Source organism: Bos javanicus, chromosome 26 (assembly GCF_032452875.1).
Source record: "Bos javanicus breed banteng chromosome 26, ARS-OSU_banteng_1.0, whole genome shotgun sequence".
Taxonomy (NCBI): domain Eukaryota; kingdom Metazoa; phylum Chordata; class Mammalia; order Artiodactyla; family Bovidae; genus Bos; species Bos javanicus.
This window is the reverse complement of record NC_083893.1, coordinates 10,063,773-10,087,717: the sequence shown is the minus strand read 5'-3', so window position 1 is coordinate 10,087,717 and position 23,945 is coordinate 10,063,773. Positions and strand designations below refer to the sequence as shown.

General features: G+C 39.1%; 1 protein-coding gene and 1 non-coding gene across 3 annotated transcripts in view; one reads left to right on the top strand and one right to left on the bottom strand.

Moving 5' to 3' along the window:
* The window catches only part of RNLS (renalase, FAD dependent amine oxidase), a 276,255-nt gene that overhangs the window by 161,281 nt on the left and 91,029 nt on the right, over positions 1 to 23,945 (top strand). The gene's annotated exons all lie outside the window — the stretch shown is intronic.
* TRNAG-UCC (transfer RNA glycine (anticodon UCC)) lies at positions 2,118 to 2,190 on the bottom strand. The gene has a single exon. It is a non-coding gene; the product is annotated as a tRNA-Gly (tRNA).

Below are 23,945 nucleotides of genomic sequence, written 5' to 3'. Positions count from 1 at the left end.
CTTACCTGGAAAATCCGATGGATGGAGAAGCCTAGGGGGCTATAGTCCATGGGGTCCCAAAGAGCTGGACACAGCTGAGCGACTGACACTTTCACAGTCTTATAAAATGGAAAAATACAAAAGCAGAACAAAAATGTGGACTCTCATATCAGTTCGTTCCACCCATTCTAAGTTTCCTTAAATTTAAGTGCTCTCTATTTGACATCTTTCTGAAGACCCCCCTTCCCCTGCACCACCATTACCCAGAGGGATCCTCCCACATGTAAGAAAGTTGTATGGCTACTGCTTAAGAACACAGATGAGTTTGAACCCTAGCTCATTCTCTTACTGACTTTGTGTTTGGGGCACAAATACCTGTCTGAGATATTGTGATAATTGAGTTAATATATGTGAAACACCTAGAAGAGTACTGGAATGTGTATTCTATAATCTGTAGCTATGACTAGAAATAACAGAATGTATTCATTTTTTTCTCTTCTGAAAGCACCTGTTTATTTTGGGGTCCTGACCTTCTATTGTGATGATTTTTTTCCCCCAATCTCCTTTTTTTCTTTTTTCCCAATACTAAAAGAAGAAGGGCAAAGTATTATCTATTTACAGCATACCAGTCCCATGTATTGTCAATACAGTTGTCCTGTGTTGCAGTATTGAAAGGACTCATTATTATACATGAGTCCCTCCCTGGACTTCTTCATTATTCTCATGAGGGTTCATTAAAGCAGGGCTTTTGTGAAAGACCAAAGGTACTCCAGTTTTGACATGGCTATGACTTTCAACCTGGATTATAATTCACATTTCTCTGTATTCCACATTAAACTGTCATCTTCTTGAGGTCAAAGGACCGTATCCTAACTTTATTGTGTCTATAGCACCTAACGCATACCCAGGAATGCTCCGTAAACTGCTGCATCACTGAATGAGTGAATGGAGTCACATTTGAAGTATAATACGCTAGCCCTCTGTTCAGCAACAGAGTAAACTTCCAGGTAAGTTTTGAGATAATCCTGAAATTTTTAAATTTGGGGGGCAACTCTCGTGCATTCTGTGTGGGGACTTTCTCCCTCTCTAGCATCATCATTCCTGCCATCGTTCATTGTCTGTGCCCCCACATAATTCATCTTTTCCTGTCTCAGTGCCTCTACTCTCACTGCCCTTTCTTTTTGGAATGCCTTTGTCTCCTTGTCTACGTATCTGAATCTCAACTCACATCTCATGGCAACATTTCCTTCTGTATTCTATGTGTGTGTCATTTCACCTTCTTCTGACCTACAATTGCAGCTGTTGTCTAAACCAATAGCTGTCACTTAGTATGTACTGTTGAGTGTTTTTAGTTATAATTTTTCAAGAAAAATACTTAACCAGATTTTAAATCCCTTGAAAGCAGTGACCTTACACTTTTATGCCTAGCCTTGCACCTCCTACATGGTGCAATAACAATAAGAATTGTTACTAGAATGACTTGGTCTATACCACTTAAACAAATAGCAGTGAAAAATAAAACTAAACACAACACAATGAAAACATAGTTTATGGGTGAACAGGGAGGTTCTATGTGCTGAGACACATCAGGACAGAGATCTAAGTTGCAGGTAGGGTTTCAGCTTCTTTCATTCCTTTTGATTCTATGCTTTATTTTTATTTTTGTTTGATTCAGCTTTGGGGCAAGGGTGGTGGGATAACAGCATTTAACTTTAAGTCTAGTTGCATGTGCTAACAAATAAAAACTCTACTGCAGAACTGTTTATTTTACAATGAAACATTTCAAAACAAAACATGAGACAACTAATGCCTCTCTGCCATCTGTTCTGAAGAAGTGTGGGGAAGGTGTAGACGGGGGTGAAGTGTTACGTGCACGGTTCCCGCCTCCTCTTCATACCTTTCAGGAACATGGTGCTAATGACTGTGGCACAGATATTACCCAGATTTGCCGTGTGTGGCAATGTATTTGAGCATCCTGATTATCACAATATATGAAGCTACCAAATCCAAAGCAGTGTAAAGTATTGTAAATGAGCAGGATGCTGGACGGTCATATAAGTTCTTGTTCATATTTTATTATTTTTAAGTATTTATTTATTTGGCTGTGCTGGGTTTTCATTGAAGCATGTGGGATCTAGTTCCTTGACCAGGGATCAAACCTGGGTCCCCTGCATTGGAAGTGCAGAGTCTTAACCCCTGGGCCACCAGGGAAGTCCAATTGTTTATATTTTAAATCCTGATAAGTGAGTCTCAAATGAAGATGAAGGGAAAAACATTACCAACCATTGCTGCAAATCTCAGAGCAGCCACAATGACAGCTGATCTCGTGACAAGGACCAAGGTTGTCTTTGACACTAAGCACTTCTTCTGCCCCAGTGGCCAAGAGCATCTGGTGCCGTGCATTTTCCTTACTCTGCATTTATGCATTAAATTTGTTTATATCTATTCATTGTCTGAATGTTACCACCTGGGTAATGTGTCAGCATTGTATGGAACTGGATCAGCAGCTCCCTTCATTCATCACCTTATTAACATTTGCCTTTGATTATATATCCTCCGAGGAAAGAATAACGTCCCGTTTGTTTTAGGATCTGACAGAACACTTTATGACTGGTGTGGGCTGCCCCAAATCATCAGCTAAGCATAAAGCCATCTCCTCCAATGAGCCTCTACCTCAGTTCAATTTGGCACACTGCCTTTCTTATGGCCTGCATTTGATAGACTCACTGTTCATGCATTTCCATGAAACTAATTTAACAGTACCTAGACCTTTCTTCTTTTCACTAGTATCAAGCTCTCTTTCTTCCCATTCCTGGATTATTTCCTTTATTCCTGTGATAAACTTCCAGGTTTTTTTTTTTTTCTTCTTCTCACTATTGTCAGTCTTCCAGGAGCATCAGAGAAAACTGACATTTTGCCCAACCTGGAGACTTCTATCTCCATTGTCCATCCATTCATTCAGCTCTCCATCAACTTACTATAGATTGCTTTGTTGTGTGTCAAGCACAATTACATGTATTGGGTGAATGAGACTAAGTTCTTGCGCTCACAGACCTTCAATTCCAGTGGAGGGGATCAGAAAGTGAACAAACAAATAGACCAACACATATGTGCCAGGTGGCAAGTTACGGCATGAAATAAAAGAGGGTAAAGGAGAAGATGGGTGGGCAAAGCAGGAGGTGGGGTATTAAGGCAAGACCTTGCATGACAGATGAGAAAACAGACATAGGTAATTGGCCTGAGGTCACACATTTAGTGAATGGTCAGTTCAGTTCAGTTCAGTTGCTCAGCTGTGTCCAACTCTTTGCTACCCCATGAATCGCAGCACGCCAGGCCTCCCTGTCCATCACCAACTCCCGGAGTTCACTCAAACTCATGTCCATCGAGTCAGTGATGCCATCCAGCCATCTCATCCTCTGTCGTCCCCTTCTCCTCCTGCCCCCAATCCCTCCCAGCATCAGAGTCTTTTCCAGTGAGTCTATTCTTCACATGAGGTGGCCAAAGTACTGGAGTTTCAGCTTTAGCATCATTCCTTCCAAAGAAATCCCAGGGCTGATCTCCTTCAGAAGGGACTGGTTTGATCTTGAATGGTCAAGCCAGATTCAAAACCAGGCCATCTGACTCAAGAGCCCATGCTCTTTGCCGTGGTAGCAAGCTATGCTCTTGATCCTGCATTGTCCTATAATGGATAACTGAGAGTATTTCCAGGGGAAGGCTCCATACCTGCTGTGTCCATCACTGTAATCCCAGCAGGAGTTCACAATACAGGAACCCAAGGACTTGAGGAGAATGTGCAATACCAATGCACTGCCCAAATGACTGAAAACAGACTAAGCAACAAATAAGGTTTAACAGATAAATACCAAGATTGCCAGTACAGTCAATTCATTCCTTTCACTCAATCAGTAGGCTTTGTCACCATTTACATAGAAGTCTCAGTTTGAAATTGTTATATCCAACTTAAATCTATTATAATTAAAAGCCATGCTAATTTCAGGAGACTCTTAAATCTATAGTCTCAGCATCACCCGCCTTGTTCAATAAAGCAACTCTCTCAATCAATGTTCCTTCAGATGTGGTAAATACTAAGTAATTAACCTTAACAAAGTCAGTCTTTGTCCATTTCCAAGAAATTAGTTTCTAAAGAAGTGTTAAGAGCACTGCTTGCACCACATGTCTATTAATAATATTTCTGGGTCCAAATAATTAGAGCATGTCCTCATGACATAAGAGATCTGGAAAACGCTGACTGGTTGCTTGTCAGCTTATGTGTAGTGTTAATGTGAACTCAGGGCAAGTCTAATCATGCCACCTTCTTACAACTCAGGGTCATCAGAAAAAAAAAAAGAAATTAGATTTATATAAAATGGTCTAGAAGTATGAAAAGAATAAAATGTCTTACTTTAGAATTGATATTCAGTCATTCTGGATTTATCACCAGAAGGTTCCTGGCATTTTGAAAAGTATTCCCTTTATAAAAATCTATCCAATTGGGAAACCAGCCATGACAGAAGAAAACAGAACTGATTGCTTTATTCGCCTTTTTTATCTTATTTTTTGTTGGATTTCTATCAAGTGTTTCACTTCAGGAAAGATAAATTATGAAATATGAACACTTTCAAATCAAACAGCTATATGTCCTGACATTTAGTCACAATTAGTAAACAGAACACCCTGATGAAGCTTAAATTAGTTAATCCTCAGAATTTCCGGATATCTGGAAGAAAGTATAGGGAAACAGCACACTGCCACAGCAGATGTTCCATTAAAGGAAATCCAGGCCATCAGAAAACTGCATTTCTAAATCCTTAAAAGAAATACTGAAAAGGCCATATATATTTTTAGTGATTTGCTATGTGCCATAGATTGGTTTTGAAATGGTAACTGTCTCAAGTAAAATTATGTACCTCTTGGAAACTACATTTTTCTCCTAGGCTTCTAATTCATATGCCCCATCCTTCAACATAAGACAGTTTTAAAATCATGAGTGCATTGAATAAGGCAGTGTTAGCAGGAAGCAAGATTAGATACAGGGAATATGTACGTGCATGCTATGTCGCTTCAGTCGTGTTCGACTCTTTGCAATACTATGAACTGTAGCCAGCCCACCAGGCTCCTCTGTCCATGGGATCCTCCAGGCAAGAATACTGGAGTGGGTTGCCTTGCTCTCCTCCAGGGGATCTTCTCAACCCAGGGATCAAACATACATCTCTTATGTCAGCTATATCTATACACATATCTCCTCCTCTTCAGCCTCAATCCTGCTACTCCATTCTACCCCTCTAGGTCATTACAGAGCACCAAGCTGAGCTCCCTGTACCGTACAGCAGCTTGTCACTAGCTATCTCTTTCACACATGGTCATGTATAAATGTCAGTGCCACTCTCCCAATTCATGCCACCCTCACCTTCGGCCCCTGTGTCCACATGTCCGACACCCTCTATGTCAGTCTCTATTCCTGCCCTGCCAATAGCTTCATCAGTACCATTTTCCTAGATTTCATATACATGTGTTCATATACACTATTTGTTTTTCAGAGATATTGGTTAGTCTCATGTGTAATGGGAGCAAAGGAGTATACATACAGCATCAGATACGATATGGATTAGAATGGTGAGCGATTGGAAACAGAGGTTCTACTTAGGAGAGTACTTCACAACTCGCAATGTGTGTGGACAGCACAGTCTCAGGAGATGGCAGTAACTATGGACAACTTTTTGAAGATGTAGGGACTGGCTGGAGAGTGAACGAAAAGCAAGACTGTATTACAGTGACTTATTGTTAACACTTATGTAACCAGAAGTCGTTTGGATCCTTAATTGCTGTTTGCTAGCTTGATTAAAGGCTTTCTTTTTCTTCCAGGAGTAAATAAGAGTAGCTTCTTTTAGTTCTAAGTGAGTAGGCCTTTTCACAGAAAGGACAGAATGTACAAAATCACAAGATTTGGATAAAATATCATCAGCAATATTAATAATGCTTCCTGTCCATTTGAAACCCAGAAAAGGGAGTATCCTTAGAGGAAAAATGTTCAGTTATCTCTCCAGGCTAATAATATTGTCTCTGTATCTGTAAGTGCCTACTATATAGGGTCTCCACCAGGGTCTTAGTAGACATTATCTCATTTAATTCTCCCCAAAATCCAGTGAGATAGGTTTAAATCACCGTTTTACAACTAATAATATAGTGACCAAATGAAGATAAAATCACATCTCTAACTAGGACCAAGCCAGGACTTTCCCAGACTAAATCTGATGCTCCTTCTATTACATGGCATGTGTGCAACTAAAAAGCCTCTTGATGAAAGTGAAAGTGGCAAGTGAAAAAGTTGGCTTAAAGCTCAACATTCAGAAAACGAAGATAATGGCATCCGGTCCCATCATTTCATGGGAAATAGAAGGGGAAACAGTGGAAACAGTGTCAGACTTTATTTTTGGGGGCTCCAAAATCCCTGAAGATGGTGACTGCAGCCATGAAATTAAAAGACGCATACTCCTTGGAAGGAAAGTTATGACCAACCTAGATAGCATATTCAAAGAGACATTACTTTGCCAACAAAGGTCCGTCTAGTCAAGGCTATGGTTTTTCCTGTGGTCACAGATGGATGTGAGAGTTGGACTGTGAAGAAGGCTGAGTGCCAAAGAATTGATGCTTTTGAACTGTGGTGTTGGAGCAGACTCTTGAGAGTCCCTTAGACTGCAAGGAGATCCAACCAGTCCATTCTGAAGGAGATCAGCCCTGGGATTTCTATGGAAGGAATGATGCTAAAGCTGAAACTCCAGTACTTTGGCCATCTCCTGTGAAGAGTTGACTCTTTGGAAAAGACTCTTATGCTGGGAGGGATTGGGGGCAGGAGGAGAAGGGGACGACAGAGGATGAGATGGCTGGATGGCATCACTGACTCGATGGACGTGAGTTTGAGTGAACTCCGGGAGTTGGTGCTGGACAGGGAGGCCTGGCGTGCTGCGATTCATGGGGTCGCAAAGAGTCAGACAAGACTGAGCGACTGAACTGAACTGAACTGTGCAACTGAACAGAATCTCAAGGAAGGGTAAAACTACTTTTTAAATTTAGAAAATGGGGAAATTTAATTTTTTTTCAAAAGGCATCTGAACATTTTAATAGGCTTTTCTCCCCCTTCTGACTGCTGCTACATGTTTAAAAAGGCAAAAGAATAAGAAAGAACAGGAATTAAAGCTGGAAAATAAAGCTAGTGACTTGACCCCAGTCTTATTTTCCTCTGTTTGTCTTACCTCTTGCCCTCCATGAAGAGGTCAGAGAGAGTTCTGGACATACAGTGGAGTCCTCAGGTCTTGAGAGTGAGCGACCCCACCACGGAGCAGTTGCGTGTATCCTCAGGCAGTAGCCATATGACTTATCTCTTAAGCAGAATTCTTGTATTATGTTCCCTATTGGCCACTGTCAGTTCTGGGCTTAGAGCTTTTAGAAGCAGCAGCTTGCTCTGGAGGAAGAGCAAGGAGACCTCCTTGAAATGCCATTTACATGCCAAAGGCATTTTTTACTTAGATGGCTGGTCTGTGGCTGACAGCAGGCGGCTCAAGTCCTACTCAGAGCCACATTCGCCCTGCAACAGACTTTGGCAAACAATCTAAGGAACTGTCAGGCTTGCACGGGGTCCTGAGGAATCTGGACCTCCCTGGCCCTGACACTGTTCCTCGAGGTCAGCAAATGGGGTATCTGAGCAACTCTGCTTAATCTGGGACTCAGCCATCCATGATAAGCAAGAAAGCAGGAGAGAGTAAGCCCACCAGCCTCTTAAAGTAAAAAAAAAAAATAGATGAGCAAAACACACACACACACAAAAAGAAAATTGCTTTTAAGAGAATGTCCATAGTGTGCTTAAGAATACAGACCTTTCCATAAAGCTCCTTCTCTGGATCTCATAGATTATCTGCCTCAGTGTTTCACTCCTAAAGTTCTCTAGTACATTTGTAAAGACTCCTTAGCCCAGAAACATAAATACAGTATGTAGTTTATGTTTTGGTATATATACATATACCTGAGAGTGGTCAGTAAGAACTATTAGATGGAGATATTTAACCAACTTTGTATCTTGGTTAATCGAACTGCTTGATCAAGTCCGTGAAAATCCTGCTAATGGAAACAGAATACGGAGAGTGTAATGTTTGATTCTCGGGTTTCCCTGGTGGCTCAGTGGTAAAGAGTCTACCTTCATTGCAGGAGATGCAGGAGACCCAGGTTCGATCCCTGGATCAGGAAGATCCCCTTGAAGAGGGCATGGAAACCCACTCCAGTATTCTTGCCTAGAGAACACATGGATGGAGAAGCCTGGTGGGCTAGAGTCCATAGGGTCGCAAAGGTCGGACATGACTGAAGTAACATAGCATGCATGCATGTTTGATTCTTTACCTTGAATGAGAGTCTTTTGAGTCCTTCATTCAGGAGATTCAAGTTAGATTTTATAAACCTTTGATGAAACAAACACCATCATTTTAGATGGCCTAAGTTGAGGATACACTGCTAGTTTCAGTAATGGCTTAATGAAATAGGTGTGCGCAGACATGGCACAGTATGATAGACTAACTGGGCGTGCTTTCTAAATCCCCCCAAAACTATTATCTAACTTCTGAGGGGGGAGGGAGTCTGCCCTATGTAGCATGCAGAACTTTCCCAACCAGGGATCAAACCCATGTCCCCTGCAGTTGAAGCATAGAGTCTTAACCATTAGACCACTGGGGAAGTCTTAATGTACCCTAATTTTTGTGTTGTATTATAGTGAGCAGAGATCAGTGTTAGAGCTGGATTCAGTTCTCAAACGTGCCACACACCAACTGAGTGACCAGGCAAAAGTTATTTTACCGCTGAATCTTTATTTCCTCAACTGTAAAACAGGATTAATTATGCATACCTACTAGGGCTGTTGCCAGAAGAAAATGAGGTAACTTGTGAAAGCATCTAGCATATATGAGAAATTCTGATGCATAAAAGAAATTCTGATGAAACATTAGCTTCATCAAGACAAAAAGATGGCTACCTACCTCTGTATCTCTAGCAAGGAATTTTTTAAAAGTTCATTGTTCCCATTCTGAATTTACTGGTTGATTGCTGACCTTTGGCTTCATTTTATATGGATATTTTTGTGTTTTTTTTTTAAATCCATGGATGTCCATGTCAGATTACTAACTCCAAAGAGGAAAGTGTGAGTAATTATACAACATGTGCATATAAAGTGAGTCAGAGATGTCAATACTGTCACATAAAACTGTATTCATTATCTTCATCTTATAAAGAATTCATTTACAATACATAAAATTATGTGGGTAACAGAAAAAACAAAATCAGAGAGATTCCAGGGAAAATAACCTACTGAGGTCCTAAGCTTGAAATTTCATAAAGTGAAAATGAAGAACATTTCTAATGCCCTTTCTTTTTTCCTATTCTCCAGGGTAGATATTGAAGTTATGGCTGAAGTCCTCCGCATTGTCCTAATAATGTAGACATTTAAAGGACTACAACTCATATTTTAGGAGCTGCCCTTTAAGTCACCTCAAGAAACAAGAGAATCATTTTATTCAGTACTGTTGGCACGTTGACCTTTTGGGGAAACATGCTGTATTATGTTTCACACTGTTACACTATTTGTTAATTTGCCTGTCATATTAACATAATAGACTATTTACAGCTGTTCTAATGTAAAGTTTTACTAATAATAATTCACCATAAATGTGGACTCTAGTCATTTCAAAAAGAACTACCTCATTAATCAAAGGCTTTTAAATCTAAAATCCAACTTAAATATGGTATTTTACACCAAGATTTTCTGCTTATAGAAACCATAGAAGAAGAAACACTTATTTAAAAGGTGTGGGAAATATCTTCTCAAATCACATGTTCAAATCCAAGGTTTAGACTATTAAACATTACTGCATTCTTCCGACCCTGCTGTTTTAAAGTCTTTGGAAATTTTAAAACACATACAATCTTGATTCAAAAAGTACAACTTCCCCCAGAAGAATTCAGTAGAAAATAAAAATAACCTAGCCGAGCTCCTACTCCCCTCTCTAAACATATCATAAAAGCCTAAGAAGGCCAGATTCTCATCCTATATAATTCTGTGAGAATTCCCACAGGGAAATCTGTGAAAGAATTCAGAAACCTCCCTTGCGGAAATTCTCATAGAGCTATATAGGGTGAGAATATGGTTTATAAACAATAAACATAAAATTCTTTAAGTTGTGATCTTTGCCCTCAATTAAGCCCCAGATGTTAACTGGGATAAAATATTCTTGGGGCTCCAATACACTGTTTCCTGGGTTCCTAAGTATTCAGTCGGTCATTCAGCAACTATATTGCCAAATGGAGACATAATGATATTTGTTAAATGAGCCCATTGTTTTTTTTAATCCAGTTTTCAGTAAGATAGAAGCCAGGACACATAGGACAAATCACAATTTAGGCAGAAGAGGAATATTATTATATTTTGCATATGTAGGTTTCTTTACATTACAAAAATGGCTTAGACTTGTTAAACATTTGAAACATACAGGTAGCTATAAAGTTAAAAAATAAAGTTCTCAAAAAATTGTAATAGACCTTGCCAATTTAACATAATTTTCATGTTTCTCTTCTAAGAGCAAAGAGAAAAAATAAGGTCAGGTTATCAGGTGGCGACTGAATAATTTTGAAACCTTCACCTACTTAGAATTCATGTTTTCTCTAAGAGAAAGAGAGTGGGAGTTTTTAATGTGCCTCGTTCATAAGATAGAGCTGTTGTGATGCAAACACAGAAACAAAATGCAAGATCGGGGTTGTGGATGGTCAGAAATAGGCTTTGCCATGCTAACCACGGTCAGAACACTGAAGGTCTAAGGAGAGGAGGCAGGAGGAGGCCCACTGGTTAGATTCACAGAAGAGTACAGAAGTCAGGTCGGAGAGAGGAGGGGAAAGCTTGGAGGGCCAGAACTGCTGCCACTGAAACCTTATTAATATATCTTCTTCTTCCACCTCTTCTTGACATTCAGACTAACCAATTCATGTGCATTCTTGTCTGGGAGCAAGAACAGATGACCTATATGGAGAACACTGGCTAACACTGAGTGCTTACTATATGCCAGATTCTCTTCTAAGGTTTTGTATGAGTACATCTCATTTCTATGTGTCAGATTCTCTTCTAAGGTTTTGTATGAGTACATCTCATTTAACCCTAATGAAATTACAGCAACTCAGTGAGACAAAGGCTACCATTATCCCCGTTTTACAGATAGTTAAACTGAGGCTTAGAAAGATCAAGTAACTAGTCAATCATATAACTAATAAATGTGGACAGGGAGGCCTGGCGTGCTGCGATTCATGGGGTCGCAAAGAGTTGGACATGACTGAGCGACTGAACTGAACTGAACTGAACTGAATAAATGTGTATGAAGTCAACTTTTATTCTTTGAGTATGTCTGTAGGCACAGAAACCAATATCATTGTATTCACCTTACTGATAGAGGTGGGGGAAAAGACTATTCAGAAAAGTACAGATCAATTCAGTCTAATAAATGGCATGGCAGGTATTTTGGATGTGAAATCATCAGGCCAGACAATCCAGCCAAACTCTATCCTTTGAATGTGTATATAACCTATGCACTCTCGAATTCCAGTGCTTGCAAATGCCATATACCCTTTTTAAGCTTCATAATGAGCTCTAGTTATTTCCAGCATGGATGGTTTATTTGGAGAGAGGTAATAACTGATATCATTAACAGGCAAAGAGAAATAAATATTTTACCATCTCATAAAACCATCTCATATGGATTCACTTGCCCATATGCTCTTAAACTTTCACCCTGATCTTCAGTTGCCTTTCTAGCACCATGGAATATTTTTGTTCAAAGCTGGACCTTTTTACCATGTCCAGAGCATAATCTGCCTAATTGCTCACATGTACTTTATAGTATGTATGTGCTTTCCATCTGAGTACTTTGGCTAAAGGCAGCATTGAAAATTAGAAATTTTTGGTACCTTTGCAGTCTTCTATCTACCTCTCCCAAAGTTCTAGCTACCCACAACCTGATTTTCTGCCTGTCCTTCTCAAAAGCATTCCTCCTTGTCCAAGATCAAACTTCAGTTTATTCATTGCAGCAGATCTGAGAGGCACAGAAGCAGTCTGGTGAGCTAATTACAATCCATTTAATAGATGAGTTTGGTTAACTAAATGAATCTCTAATGGGCAGGTTGATTGGAGGGGTCATTTCTGAGCAAGGGAGCCTTTTCAATACATAACTTCTAACCCCTACCCTATCTGTCATTAAAATAAGAGTTAACAAAATCCAAAATGTTGCCAGTGACTGCATTTGACTGTAAATTTCAAGAGAGCCCTTCTGCTTTTGTGATTTTCCTGTTCATACAGTAAACAAAATGCACACATATACTTTAGAATTTCACATAAGACATCATAGTCAAAGTTGAACCTCTAAAATCATCTCAAACAGTAACTTTAATCTTCTCCAAGAATCTGGTTAGCGGTATGTACACACTCACATACATGGACATAGCATTAAGATCCTATGATGTAAGCAGTTGGAGAGCAAAGAAAAGAAGTGGAAACTATGCCCTCAGCTAACCTTTAAGTAACATCATCATCTTTTCCAGCTTTGGTTTCCTCATCTCTAAAAGTATGCAGTTGAGTTTTCTTATCTCTGACGTCCTTTCAGCTCTAAGAGTTTTTGACCACCTTCTTTACTTATGCTCCAGAAACACTTTATATTACACTCCTACAGCAGTAATGATACAGTTTCCCAAGACAAACTTAACAGAAGACCCAACTGTAAGCCTTCTGTATATTTCTCCAAATGGATTCAGAATATTTGCTTCATGGTAACCGGACATCAAAAAATAAACAAAACAAATAGATTCCTTATAATTTCTTTAAAGTGGAAGGCATGAATAATAGAACCAGCCTCAATAAGAAAATGACATTATTTGTATTAATTTCTGCAGATAGAAAGTATTTTCTATATCTTTAGTTTTGGTGTAGATGTGACTGTGAAGCTTGTTTTCCTTTGGTATGAAATATGAAATGAGAGGATCAAAATAAGGTCAGGATTCTCAGTGGTTACCTAGTAAACTCAAATTATGAGTAGACAATATTGACATGGGAAAACCTTATCACTGTCTGCAAAAGGAATAGAAAATACAATGGGTCAGATCTGCCCAGATAAATTGTCTGAAATATATCAGTACATGAGAATTGGAGACAAAGCAAAAGAGTTGAGTCTGATCTGCCAACCAAAAAAAAAAAAAAAAAAAAAAACCACTGAAGCACCAAAAGGAGCTATCTGAAAGAGGAAGGAAGAGGCCCTTAATGTTAAATGGAAAATATGGTCCCCACGGTTTCACCTCAGTGAGGCTTAGGAGTTTGGGCCATGCTACAAATAGAACAGTGAACATTTGGTCAGCTACCTGGAAGAAGACCATAAATACAAAGCAGAGATGGTGTAAGATCAAGTCGATGTAAAATCAAGTCAGTGTAACACCAAGCAGGTGGAAATCCTTCAAAGTGAACTCACTTTACACCAGGGGAAGGGAACACGCTGCCATTCACTTCTGTTTTCACAGTGCCAAAAAGTGGTGTTGGTGCACAGATGCTTAATACTTGTTGAATTAATGAATGACTATCAGGCAATGTTGGAAATAGAGACCTAGTTTATATGTGAGAAAAACAGAAGAAAATACAGGTCAGCAAGAACTATTACCAGAACTGTAACATAAGGTCTAGATTAATGAAGGGGAGTGGAGCAGAAGAAAACCAAGGAAAGAAAAAGACATTTACTGCCAGAGCAGAAGGATTTGAGGGCACAGTGTCTGGAAGCATTTCAGTGGGAACCACAGGCGATCTTGTCTTCAGCCTTCACCATGGTACATTGTGTGACCTCAGGCAGAGGATCCAGCTTTATACTTGCTTCTTATTAACTGGAGTTGACATTTTCTCCTCCCTTGAACCAAAAGATTCCTCAAACACCATAGAGCATGAATACTTCTCCTTTGGGACTGGACATTATCAACATATCTGTGTCCAAAACATAGACGTTAAGTATTTCTAGTTTTTCTTGAGAATCAGTGCTAAAGAGGAAAGTTTATTCAGTCGACAGATTTATAGAGCACCCACTGTTTAGCAGATACCATTCTAAGCATGAGTAGAGATATTTTTATGTCAAGTAGTTCAGTTGTTTGAGGAATAATCCACAGAGAGCAGTGGGGAAGCTACAGAATATTTAAAATTGTTTTAATTAGTGTGAAATGTCTTGAGAGGGTGGTTCCCATACCACTTCATTCATCTCTCTTCCCTGAGCCACCTGATCCCAGGCCTCCTTGCTCCAAGGGAACTACCCTCCTCGAAGGTCATCCATGACTGTTGAATCCTTTCAATGTAGTTTGGGTCTTTCATCTTTTAATTTCTGTTGAGGCATTTGAGATTATTGATCATTCTTCTTGATAAAACTCCCACCTTCCCTGGTCTTCTTATCAATGATGAATATGTCCGAAAAATTTACCAAGTAAGCTTGGAGTCACAGAGATATGAGTGCAGATCTCATCTTTGTCATCTTGCAAACCTGAGCAAATTATTTAACCCAAATTAGTTTCTTCATGTGTAAAATGAGGTGCTTGCAGTTTCATTCAACCCTCTCCTTATGTTACTGTTAAAAGGATTTCATCATACGTGGTACATACTAATGCTCAGATCAACATGAGAGTTCTATTTAGGTTTCCCTGCCTCCATCTGCACTGTGGATCAGTCACGCAGTCATGTCCGACTCCTTGCACCCTATGGACTGTAGCCCACAAGGCTTCTCTATCCATGAAATTCTCTAGGCAGAACTACTGGAGTGGGTAGCCATTCCCTTCTCCAGGGGATCTTCCCAACCCAGGGATTGAACCCAGGTCTCCTGCATTGTAGGCAGATTCTTTACCCTCTGAGCCACCAGGAAAGCCCTAATAAATACAACTACTATCTTACTTCAGAACCTCCTCATCTCTTCCCGAATTATTTCAAAGGCCTTCTCACCAGTGCTGCATCTTATACCTTTCGCTGACTCCATTCTGTTTCTCACTTGCAGACTTTGAAGTGTAAATCTGATCATACCACATTCCTTCTTCAAATTCGTCAGTGGAACCAAGTCCAAACTCCTCAGCAGGATGTGACCCAGCTCATCTCGCCAGCATCATTAACCGTAACAGGCTTCACTTGCGCTGCCTACAGTTCCCAGAGCACTCGTGGGCTCATACATCTCTAGGCCTTTGCACGTGACTTTTGCTCTACTTGGAAAGACTTTCCCCTCCTTTTCTGCCTGGATAACTTTTGTGTATTCTTCAAATTCAGCTCATCATTACATCTTTCAAAAAATTTCCTAAAGCAGATAGATCTCCCTCTGACATGTTTCAATACTATCTAATGCATACGTTGTGTTTTACCTATTAATTTTGCTTATTTGTTTTCCTGACTGGGTATATACTCCATGGGGCTTCCCCAATGGCTCAGCATGTAAAGAATCTGTAATGCAATCTGTAATGCCTGTAACGCAAGAGACATGGGAGACTGAACCCAGGGTTCAGTCCCTGGGTAGGGAAGATACCCTGGAAGAGAGTGTGGTTACCCAATTCCAGTATTCTTGCCTGGAGAATCCCATGGACAAAGGAGCCTGGCGGGCTACAGTCCAAAGGGTTGCAAAGAGTCAGTCACGACTGCATGACTGAGTGACCAAGCACAGCACATACCCTCCATGAGGGACTGTATCCGAGTCCCATTGTTTTCATAAGGCCTGGTACCTAGTATAATCAATATGTGTTTATTGACCTAATTATATAAACAGTGACTTTTAGTGTTTGGGCAGGGACAGAAGTGGTTAAAAAAAAAAAAAAAGAAAACAGAACATGGACTTTCAGCCAGTATGGAGTATGTATGTAAACATGGATCAACCAGCAATAAGTGGGCAGATTTGCAAAATCAGTGATGAATGTGGTGTGAAACAAAATTAGAATCCATCTAACAACAAACATGTATACACCACGCGTCTTCCCCATGGTCCAGTGAGGAAACAAATTCCACTTTTCCAAAAGCAAAGGAATGTATAGCAGTATATGTAAGTTCTAGGACACGGAGCAATGATTAAACGTTCATATGTAAAATCTAACAAAAACCTGAACTCCTAGATACAGAGAACAGACTGGTGGTTGCCAGGGTGGGAAGTGGGTGCTGGGTGAAATGGGTGAAGGTGGTCAGAAGGTACGGATTTCTAGTTATGAATAAGTCCTGGGGATCGAACGCACGGCACGGCGACTGTACGGATTTCTAGTTATGAATAAGTCCTGGGGATCGAACGCACGGCACGGCGACTGTACGGATTTCTAGTTATGAATAAGTCCTGGGGATAGAACGCACGGCAGGGCGACTGTAGTTAACAGTACTAATTATATGTTGGAAAGAAGCTAAAAGAGTACATTTTAGAAGTTCTCATCATAAGAAAAAATGTGTAACTATTTGAGGTAATCAATGTTAACTAAATTTATTGTGGTTATCATCTCATAATTTTCACAGATACCAAATCACTATATCCTACACCTAAACTAATACAATGTTTTATACCAATTGTATCTCAATAAAACTGGGACAATAAATTTTAAAAGAAAAAGGTCTTTGAATTTTTACACCTATGCCCTTAAATTTGGCTAGAACCTTTCCTGTATCCACTGTTTTATGAATATAGCCGTTTTACTGACCCAAAGTTGGCAAACTACAGCCCATGGGCCACATCCAGGCTGACTCTTACTTTATAAATAAAGTCTTATTGGAACACTGGCACACTCATTCATTTATGTAATGTCAGCAACTGCCTTCCTGGTATAATTTCAAAGTTGAGTCCTTGCAGCAGAGTTTGTATGGCACACGAGGCCTAAAATATTTACTATCTGTCCCTTTACAGAAAAAGCTTGCAGATCTTTGATGTGGCAGTAGATATTAAGACAAATAAGTGAAGTCTGCTCTTTAGAGTGTAGAACCCAGAACTGCTGAGCTGACAGACTTAAGAGTAATTTCTCTTAAAAAAAAATGAAATATAGAAAAAATTTTAAAACAAAAAGCTGTCGGTTATCTCAAATGAATTTCAGCTCCACTGGTGATTTTTCGAAGAGCTAACTGACAGAGTTCCGTCAGTCTGGAAGCTTAATGTGAAAGGGCATTTCATATGCATGCATACTAAGTTGCTTCAGTGGTCTCTGGCTCTTTAGGACCCTATGGACTGCAGCCTGCCAGACTCCTCTGTCCGTGGGATTCTCCAGGCAAGAATACTGGAGTGGGTTGCCATTTTCTTCTCCAGGGGATCTTCCCAACCCAGAGGTCAAACCTGGGTCTCTTCTGTCTACCTGCATTGGCATGTGGGTTCTTTATCAGTAGCGCCACTTGGGAAGCCTTTGTTTTATATGTGTAGTCAGTGCTTTCTCTCTATTGCTTTAACTGGTCCTTTGAAAATCATAAGTGACATTCATGTTCAGGTGTAGGGGAGATGGCCTGCAATCTAGATCTGATTTCTTATAAGAAAGTGGGGAATGAAATACAAAATCACTATCAAAGTCAGAGGCCCTAATGACTCATAGAATCTTTCTGGGCTCTATTTAAATCATTTGAAACTGAAATTAATGATTCATATATGTGATGGGGCTTACAGAAGTAAGAACAGAATTGTGATTCATCTAACACTAGTACATGAACTTTGTTCCTATGGCACAGGGTGGAAAAATGCATTTCTAATGCTTTGAGATGTGTAATCGAGCACGTTCTTTTTCCTGATTTTGGATCCCAAATGGAAAATAAGGCTAATTCAATTACTTCCTTAATCATATTACTATGAAAATGTTCACAAACAACACCTGAAACTGGGAAGCCTTTCCTGATCCCACTGATTGGAAAGGGTGACCTCAGTGTACATTTAACAGTAACTAAATGACATTATGTATACACTCTTGTTTGTTCTTATCCATATCATATGTGTAAAAATTTTACTTGTAGACAGTTTCTTGAACAGTTGAACATTTTAGTATAAAGGAACATTTTTGTAAATTGAATTGTATTTTACTTATTTAAATTGTATATTCAGAATGGGTCTCCACTAAGGTTTTTTCTCCTCAACACATTATTAAAACACACAAATATACATGTGCACACATACACACACAATTAAACAAATCTCACCTCTCATAAAGAAATGTAATTGACTAATGAGCCAACTCATATCCTTTTTGGAACAAAGACAGTTATAAAAACAATTATTGAACAATAAGCTAAAAATAATTTTCTAAATAAAAAATTTACATTATTTAAGACACCAAATTGAAAATTCAGTATTATTAAAGGGAGAAGTTTTATCTCACTGCATAATGCTTCCAGATTAAAGAGAAAGAAATGGAAAAGAAAAACTTTCACATCTAATTGAACAATTCTTTTCCCCATAGAGTCACCACGATTACCTTTTTAAGATGTATTTTGACCACTTTCCAGACATCCTTAAATGAGGTGTTGAAGGTATAGATTAAACACATTTAACAATTGCATTTATGTGATATGTGTCCTATCTCTTTAACAGCCTGGTTTTTCTTTCATCTTTTATCAGTACACTGCTAGCCCTGGAAGTAGGGGGTGGAGGTAAAGGCAAGAACATAAAAAATTCAGCAAAACAGTAGAGAGAACAGAAGAGTCAAAGTTCATACTAATAGTGATTTCCTTAGATGGAAGCATTTCATGCTGTATGTTAACCAAGTCTGCAAGTCAGGTCACCAATGTCATTTATGTTTTGCCCACAAAAAAACAGACTTCCCTGTATTACAGAGTCAGTACTAAAACTGAAATCAGAGTGCTCTAATAATGACTTTCAAAGAAGGGACATGGCTGTCTTTTTTTTTTTTTCCTGTATTTTATTTTTAATTTGAGTATAATTGCTTTACAATATTGTATTAGTTTCTGCTGTACCATAGCATAAATCAGCTATGTGTATACATAGGTATGGCTGTCCTCTTTAACCCCAATAATTATGATGCCCTTGTCTAGGCCTGCAGCCATGGCAGAGCAGTGGTAGGCAACATGAAGACAAAAACTGTGCATTTGCATTTTGCTCTTAGCACTTAATAAGTATTTGCTGACCTACTAAAGAAGTTAAAAGTTGGCTTTTCTTCATTTGTTTACACTAACTCCTGCTACTTTCCTTCCATTTTCCTCTTATGATGATGTCACCTATTACCTTAATTCTCATGCCCCTGGCCTCCTCTGTTCTAGCAGCATTAATTCTCTGCTAACACATCAGTCATAATGTAGCACAATCATCTCTCTCTTTTTTTAACCCTCTCAGACATAAAGGAACCTCAGGGTTCCTATAGAAAAGGAATCGCAAACCAAACTAAACCAGCAATGAAAACCGTAAGCCAGACTTTGCATGTTGCACTTTTATCACAATAGTTTTCTTCCCCCACAGGTACAACATGATGATTAGATCTTTTCATGTACTATACACCATACGAAGTTACTATAATATTAGTGTCTATATGCCCTGTGCTGTAAGTGACATCCCTGTGACTCTGTTGCATTTTTTCTTGGGGGGAAGGGACTAGACACTCAAGAGGATGGAGATTATGTTCTTTTATTGGCAGTAAGCTGGCATATTCCACCTGCACCTAGAGCTTCATAAGAACTTTTTTGATGTTGATGATTATGATAGTTCAAGGGAGCAGGAAATTGAAAGAATCACAGAAGGAAATGAGGCCTGATCTGTGTCTGCCAGATTTGTATCTGCAGTCCACACCAAAGCAATTATTTTCACCCACATCTATAAGATTTGGACATAAATCACTAGATACGCATCATTTAGTCATCCTCACAACTGCAAGAAGGCTATGCTAAAATCATCTCAAGGTAGATGTCTTCCCTTTGCTTAAAGATCTCCAGAGAAGAAGCATTTCCAATTTCCCAGGTGCCAGGAAGTTTTTCCTAAGCCTAACTATAATTCTTTCTTCTGTAATATAAGCTCCGACTCTACCCAGCTGACTAAAACAGCTCCTTATCTTCATTTGGATAATATTTCTTTGCCTATTTGAAGGCTGTTATTCCAGCTTCCCTTGGCCCAGCATTCTTTTCCCTGGGTCAGCTGGTCCTAGTTCCCTTAGCTTTGCCTGTTTTGTAACCCTTTCAACACTTGTATGTTTACCATTTGGATATTCCCAAGTATACTGGATTTTACTAAAATTACCAAGGATAAACTAGATGGAATTTGGGCAATGCCAAGTTAAATACCCAGGTTACCTCATGGTTTCTCTTTGCTACAGTTACTTACACAACTTGTGTTATCCAGCTTGAGTTTTCCATTTTAGCACCATTTTGCTTCTTCCTGATAAAATCGTCAGATATTTCTTTTTAAACTTGAGTTGTATTTTTCCCTTTCTCTAATTCAAAATGAGGTTCTTTCTCTGGGTAAATCGTTCTTCCATTTTGAATATTATTTGGCCCCTGACTTAAGGGTTTAGAAAATAGTTTCAATCTCCTTCCTGTCTGTTTTTAGGAAAATCCTCTTCTACTTTTTCAGAATAAAATGTCCAAAAAAAAAAAAAAAAAAGGTAGAGGTCTGAATTTTAGAAAAGATTAATTATAACTCCTTCATTATACAAATGATGAAACTTAGACACAGAATCATTAAACAGTTTGTCCCAGGTCACAGAGATTCCCAAGAGCAAAGGCAGGATAGAAACCAAGGTCACGTGATTCTCAGTTGCATGGCCTTTCTACAGTTCACTGAAGCCTGGAAACCATGCCTTATGTTACACTAACAAACTTGCCAAGTAAGATTGCCAAATGGGAAAGTATGGAAATTGTAAATGTGAAGGAATTTAACAGAAAATTGCTTTTATTGTAAATTACACAATGATACCAATGAATAATATAGGCATTATAAACTAGATTTCCATCCTATGTTATACTGGAAGACTTGATGTGTTTCAGTTAACCATAAAACAAACCAAAAAAATCTATAAGCACTCTTCAGTTAATCAAAATACATTCTCCCCACTGAACATTTATTTTTAAATTTTTATGATATAAATCTCCAAATGTATATAAATGTAGAGAGCATAGAGTAGTGAATCCAGATTCAGCAATTATCATTCCATGGCCAAACTTGTTTCATCTAAGTCCCCATGTCCCCCACAATTATTTTATGGAGATCTCAAGCATCCTGTTTTATCCATATTTCAATGTGAATTTCCTTAAAATTGTAAACACAGTTTGTCTGAGGCTGTGAGGCTGTGAATGCTAAGGGTATTTGAATTCTGTCCATCTATTCCAATATTTTATGGACTAAATTTCAAATACATGATTATAAAACTTGTCTCAATATTTATTATGGTTAATTTACTGATAATGCATATGTTATTTGGTTTTACTATATTTAGGAGAAATTTATATCCTTCTGGTTTATGGAAAGCATATTGATTTTTATTTTTTTGTCACATTGATTTTTCAATTTATTTTCTCAGAATAATCAGAAGTGCACTTCTGCTAATCAATGTTTCTCCTATAGATAAAATTTACCTTATAAGTCAGTGGTAGTCATTGGGAGATAGGGAAAAGATGAAAAGTTGGAGGAAGTCCTGGAATTTAACATCAAGAATAATTTGAATTCTTGTTTCCTGAAAGAAAATTAAAATGTTTTATTAAAACACAGAACTGAATGCTATTTTAAATATGCTAATATTCAAGAAGTAAAATTCAAGAAATTATTAATATGTTAAATAGCACACTGAGAAATTTGAGCTATATATTCATATTTGTAAAAAAAAAAATTAAGATGTCCTTCCAAATATATCTAGGTAACATAGAACTATTGGGAGAACTCTCAGAAATTCAGAGAGCAGGATCTTTCCACAAGCAGCATAAGTCCTGAATGAATGAAATATAATTCAAGCCTGCTCTTAATGAGCAGTGATTGCTTGGGTACTTACAGTGATCGCTGATAATCAACTGTTAATTTGTTCACTCAAAATACATGTAGCTTTATGCCTTTTGTATGTCAGTCATACTTAACATATATGTAGATTCACATCATATTGTCCCTCCTTTAAGAAATATGGTCTAGTAGGATAACCAGATATATAAACAAATTAATAAAATACCAAGTGCAAATTAAAAGATGCTTGCTCCTTGGAAGAAAAGCTAGGACCAAACTAGATAGCGTATTAAAAAGCAGAGACATCACTTTACCAACAAAGGTCCGTATACTCAAAGCTATGGTTTTTCCAGTAGTCATGTATGGATGTGAGAGTTGGATTATAAAAAGCTCAGCACTGAAGAATTGATGCTTTTGAACTGTGGTGTTGGAGAAGACTCTTACGAGTCCCTTGGACTGCAAGGAGATCAAACCAGTCAATCCAAAAGGAAATCAGTCCTGAATATTCCTTAGAAGGACTGATGCTGAAACTGAAGCTCCGGTACTTTGGCCACCTGATGCAAAGAACTGACTCATTGGAAATGACCCTGATGCTGGGAAAGATTGAAGGCAGGAGGAGAAGGGGATGACAGAGGATGAGATGGTTGGATGGCATCACCAACTCAATGGACATAGTTTGGTGATGGAGAGGGAAGCCTGGTGTGCTGCAGTCTATGGAGTCAGACGTGACTGAGCGACTGAACTGATGTGTCAAAACGGTGTGGCAGTAAAGAGACTAGAGATGTCACTTTTTCTTAGAGAAACTGTGAAAGGATTCACAGAGAGGTGGTTAATAAGGACCTGAAAGATCGGGTGTGTGACAAAGAGAGGAGAGTATGTTCATGTGGGAGCAGCAGACACAGAGCATCAAAGTATGACACAGCATGGCATGAAGCATGGCATAAAGGTGGCTAGAACAGAAAGTCAGAGGAGATGAAGCTGTAAAGGGAAGTTGGAGAAAAACTGGGATTCCTGTATATCATACTAAGGAACTCTGATCTTATAGATTGGTGGTTCCCAATTCAATCAAACCCTTTAATATGCCGAATAATGAACACCTACATATCAATATTATTGTTGTTCAGTCGCTCAGTCATATCCAACTCTTTGTGACCCCATGGACTGCAGCACCCTAGGCTTCCCTGTCGTTCACTATCTTCCAGAGCTTGCTTAAAGTCATGTTCATTGAGTCAGTGATACCATCCAACCATCTCATCCTCTGTCATCCCCTTCTCCTCCTGCCTTCAATCTTTCCCAGCATCAGGGTCTTTTCCAATGAGTCAGTTCTTCACATCAGGTGGCCAATGTATTGGAGCTTCAGCTTCAGCATCAGTCCTTCCAATGAATATTCAGGACTGATTTCCTTTTGGATTGACTGGTTTGATCTCCTTGCAGTCCAAGGAACTCTTAAAGAGTATTCTCCAACACCACAGTTCAAAAGCATCAATTCTTCAGTGCTGAGCTTTCTTTATGGTCCAACTCTCACATCCATACATGGCATACAAGGCAGATTTTTCTTCCCTGGCAGCTCAGGCAGTTAAGAATCTGCCTGCCAAACAGAAAACCTGGGTTCAATCCCTGGGTCAGGAGGATCCCATGGAGAAGGGAATAGAAACCCACCCCAGTATTCTTGCTTGGGAAACCCCATGAGCAGAGGTGCCTGGCAGGCTGCAGTCCATGGGGTCACAAAGAGTCAGACATGACTGAGCAACTAACACTTTGATTTTCAGTACCTCCTGGGAAGCCAGGATTATCTGATAGACCCTAAATCAAATCACAAGTGCCTTTGTAAGAGAGAGGCAGCGGGGGATATTTGACATAAAACAGAGAAGAAGAAGAGGCACTGTGACCACAGAGGCAGAAATTATAGTGATGCAACTATGAGTCAAGGAACCTTATGCTGGCAGAAGCTGAAAGAGACAAGGAGCAGCTTCTCTTCTTTGCTCTGAAGAGAGCACAGCCTTACCAACAACCTGATTTTGACCC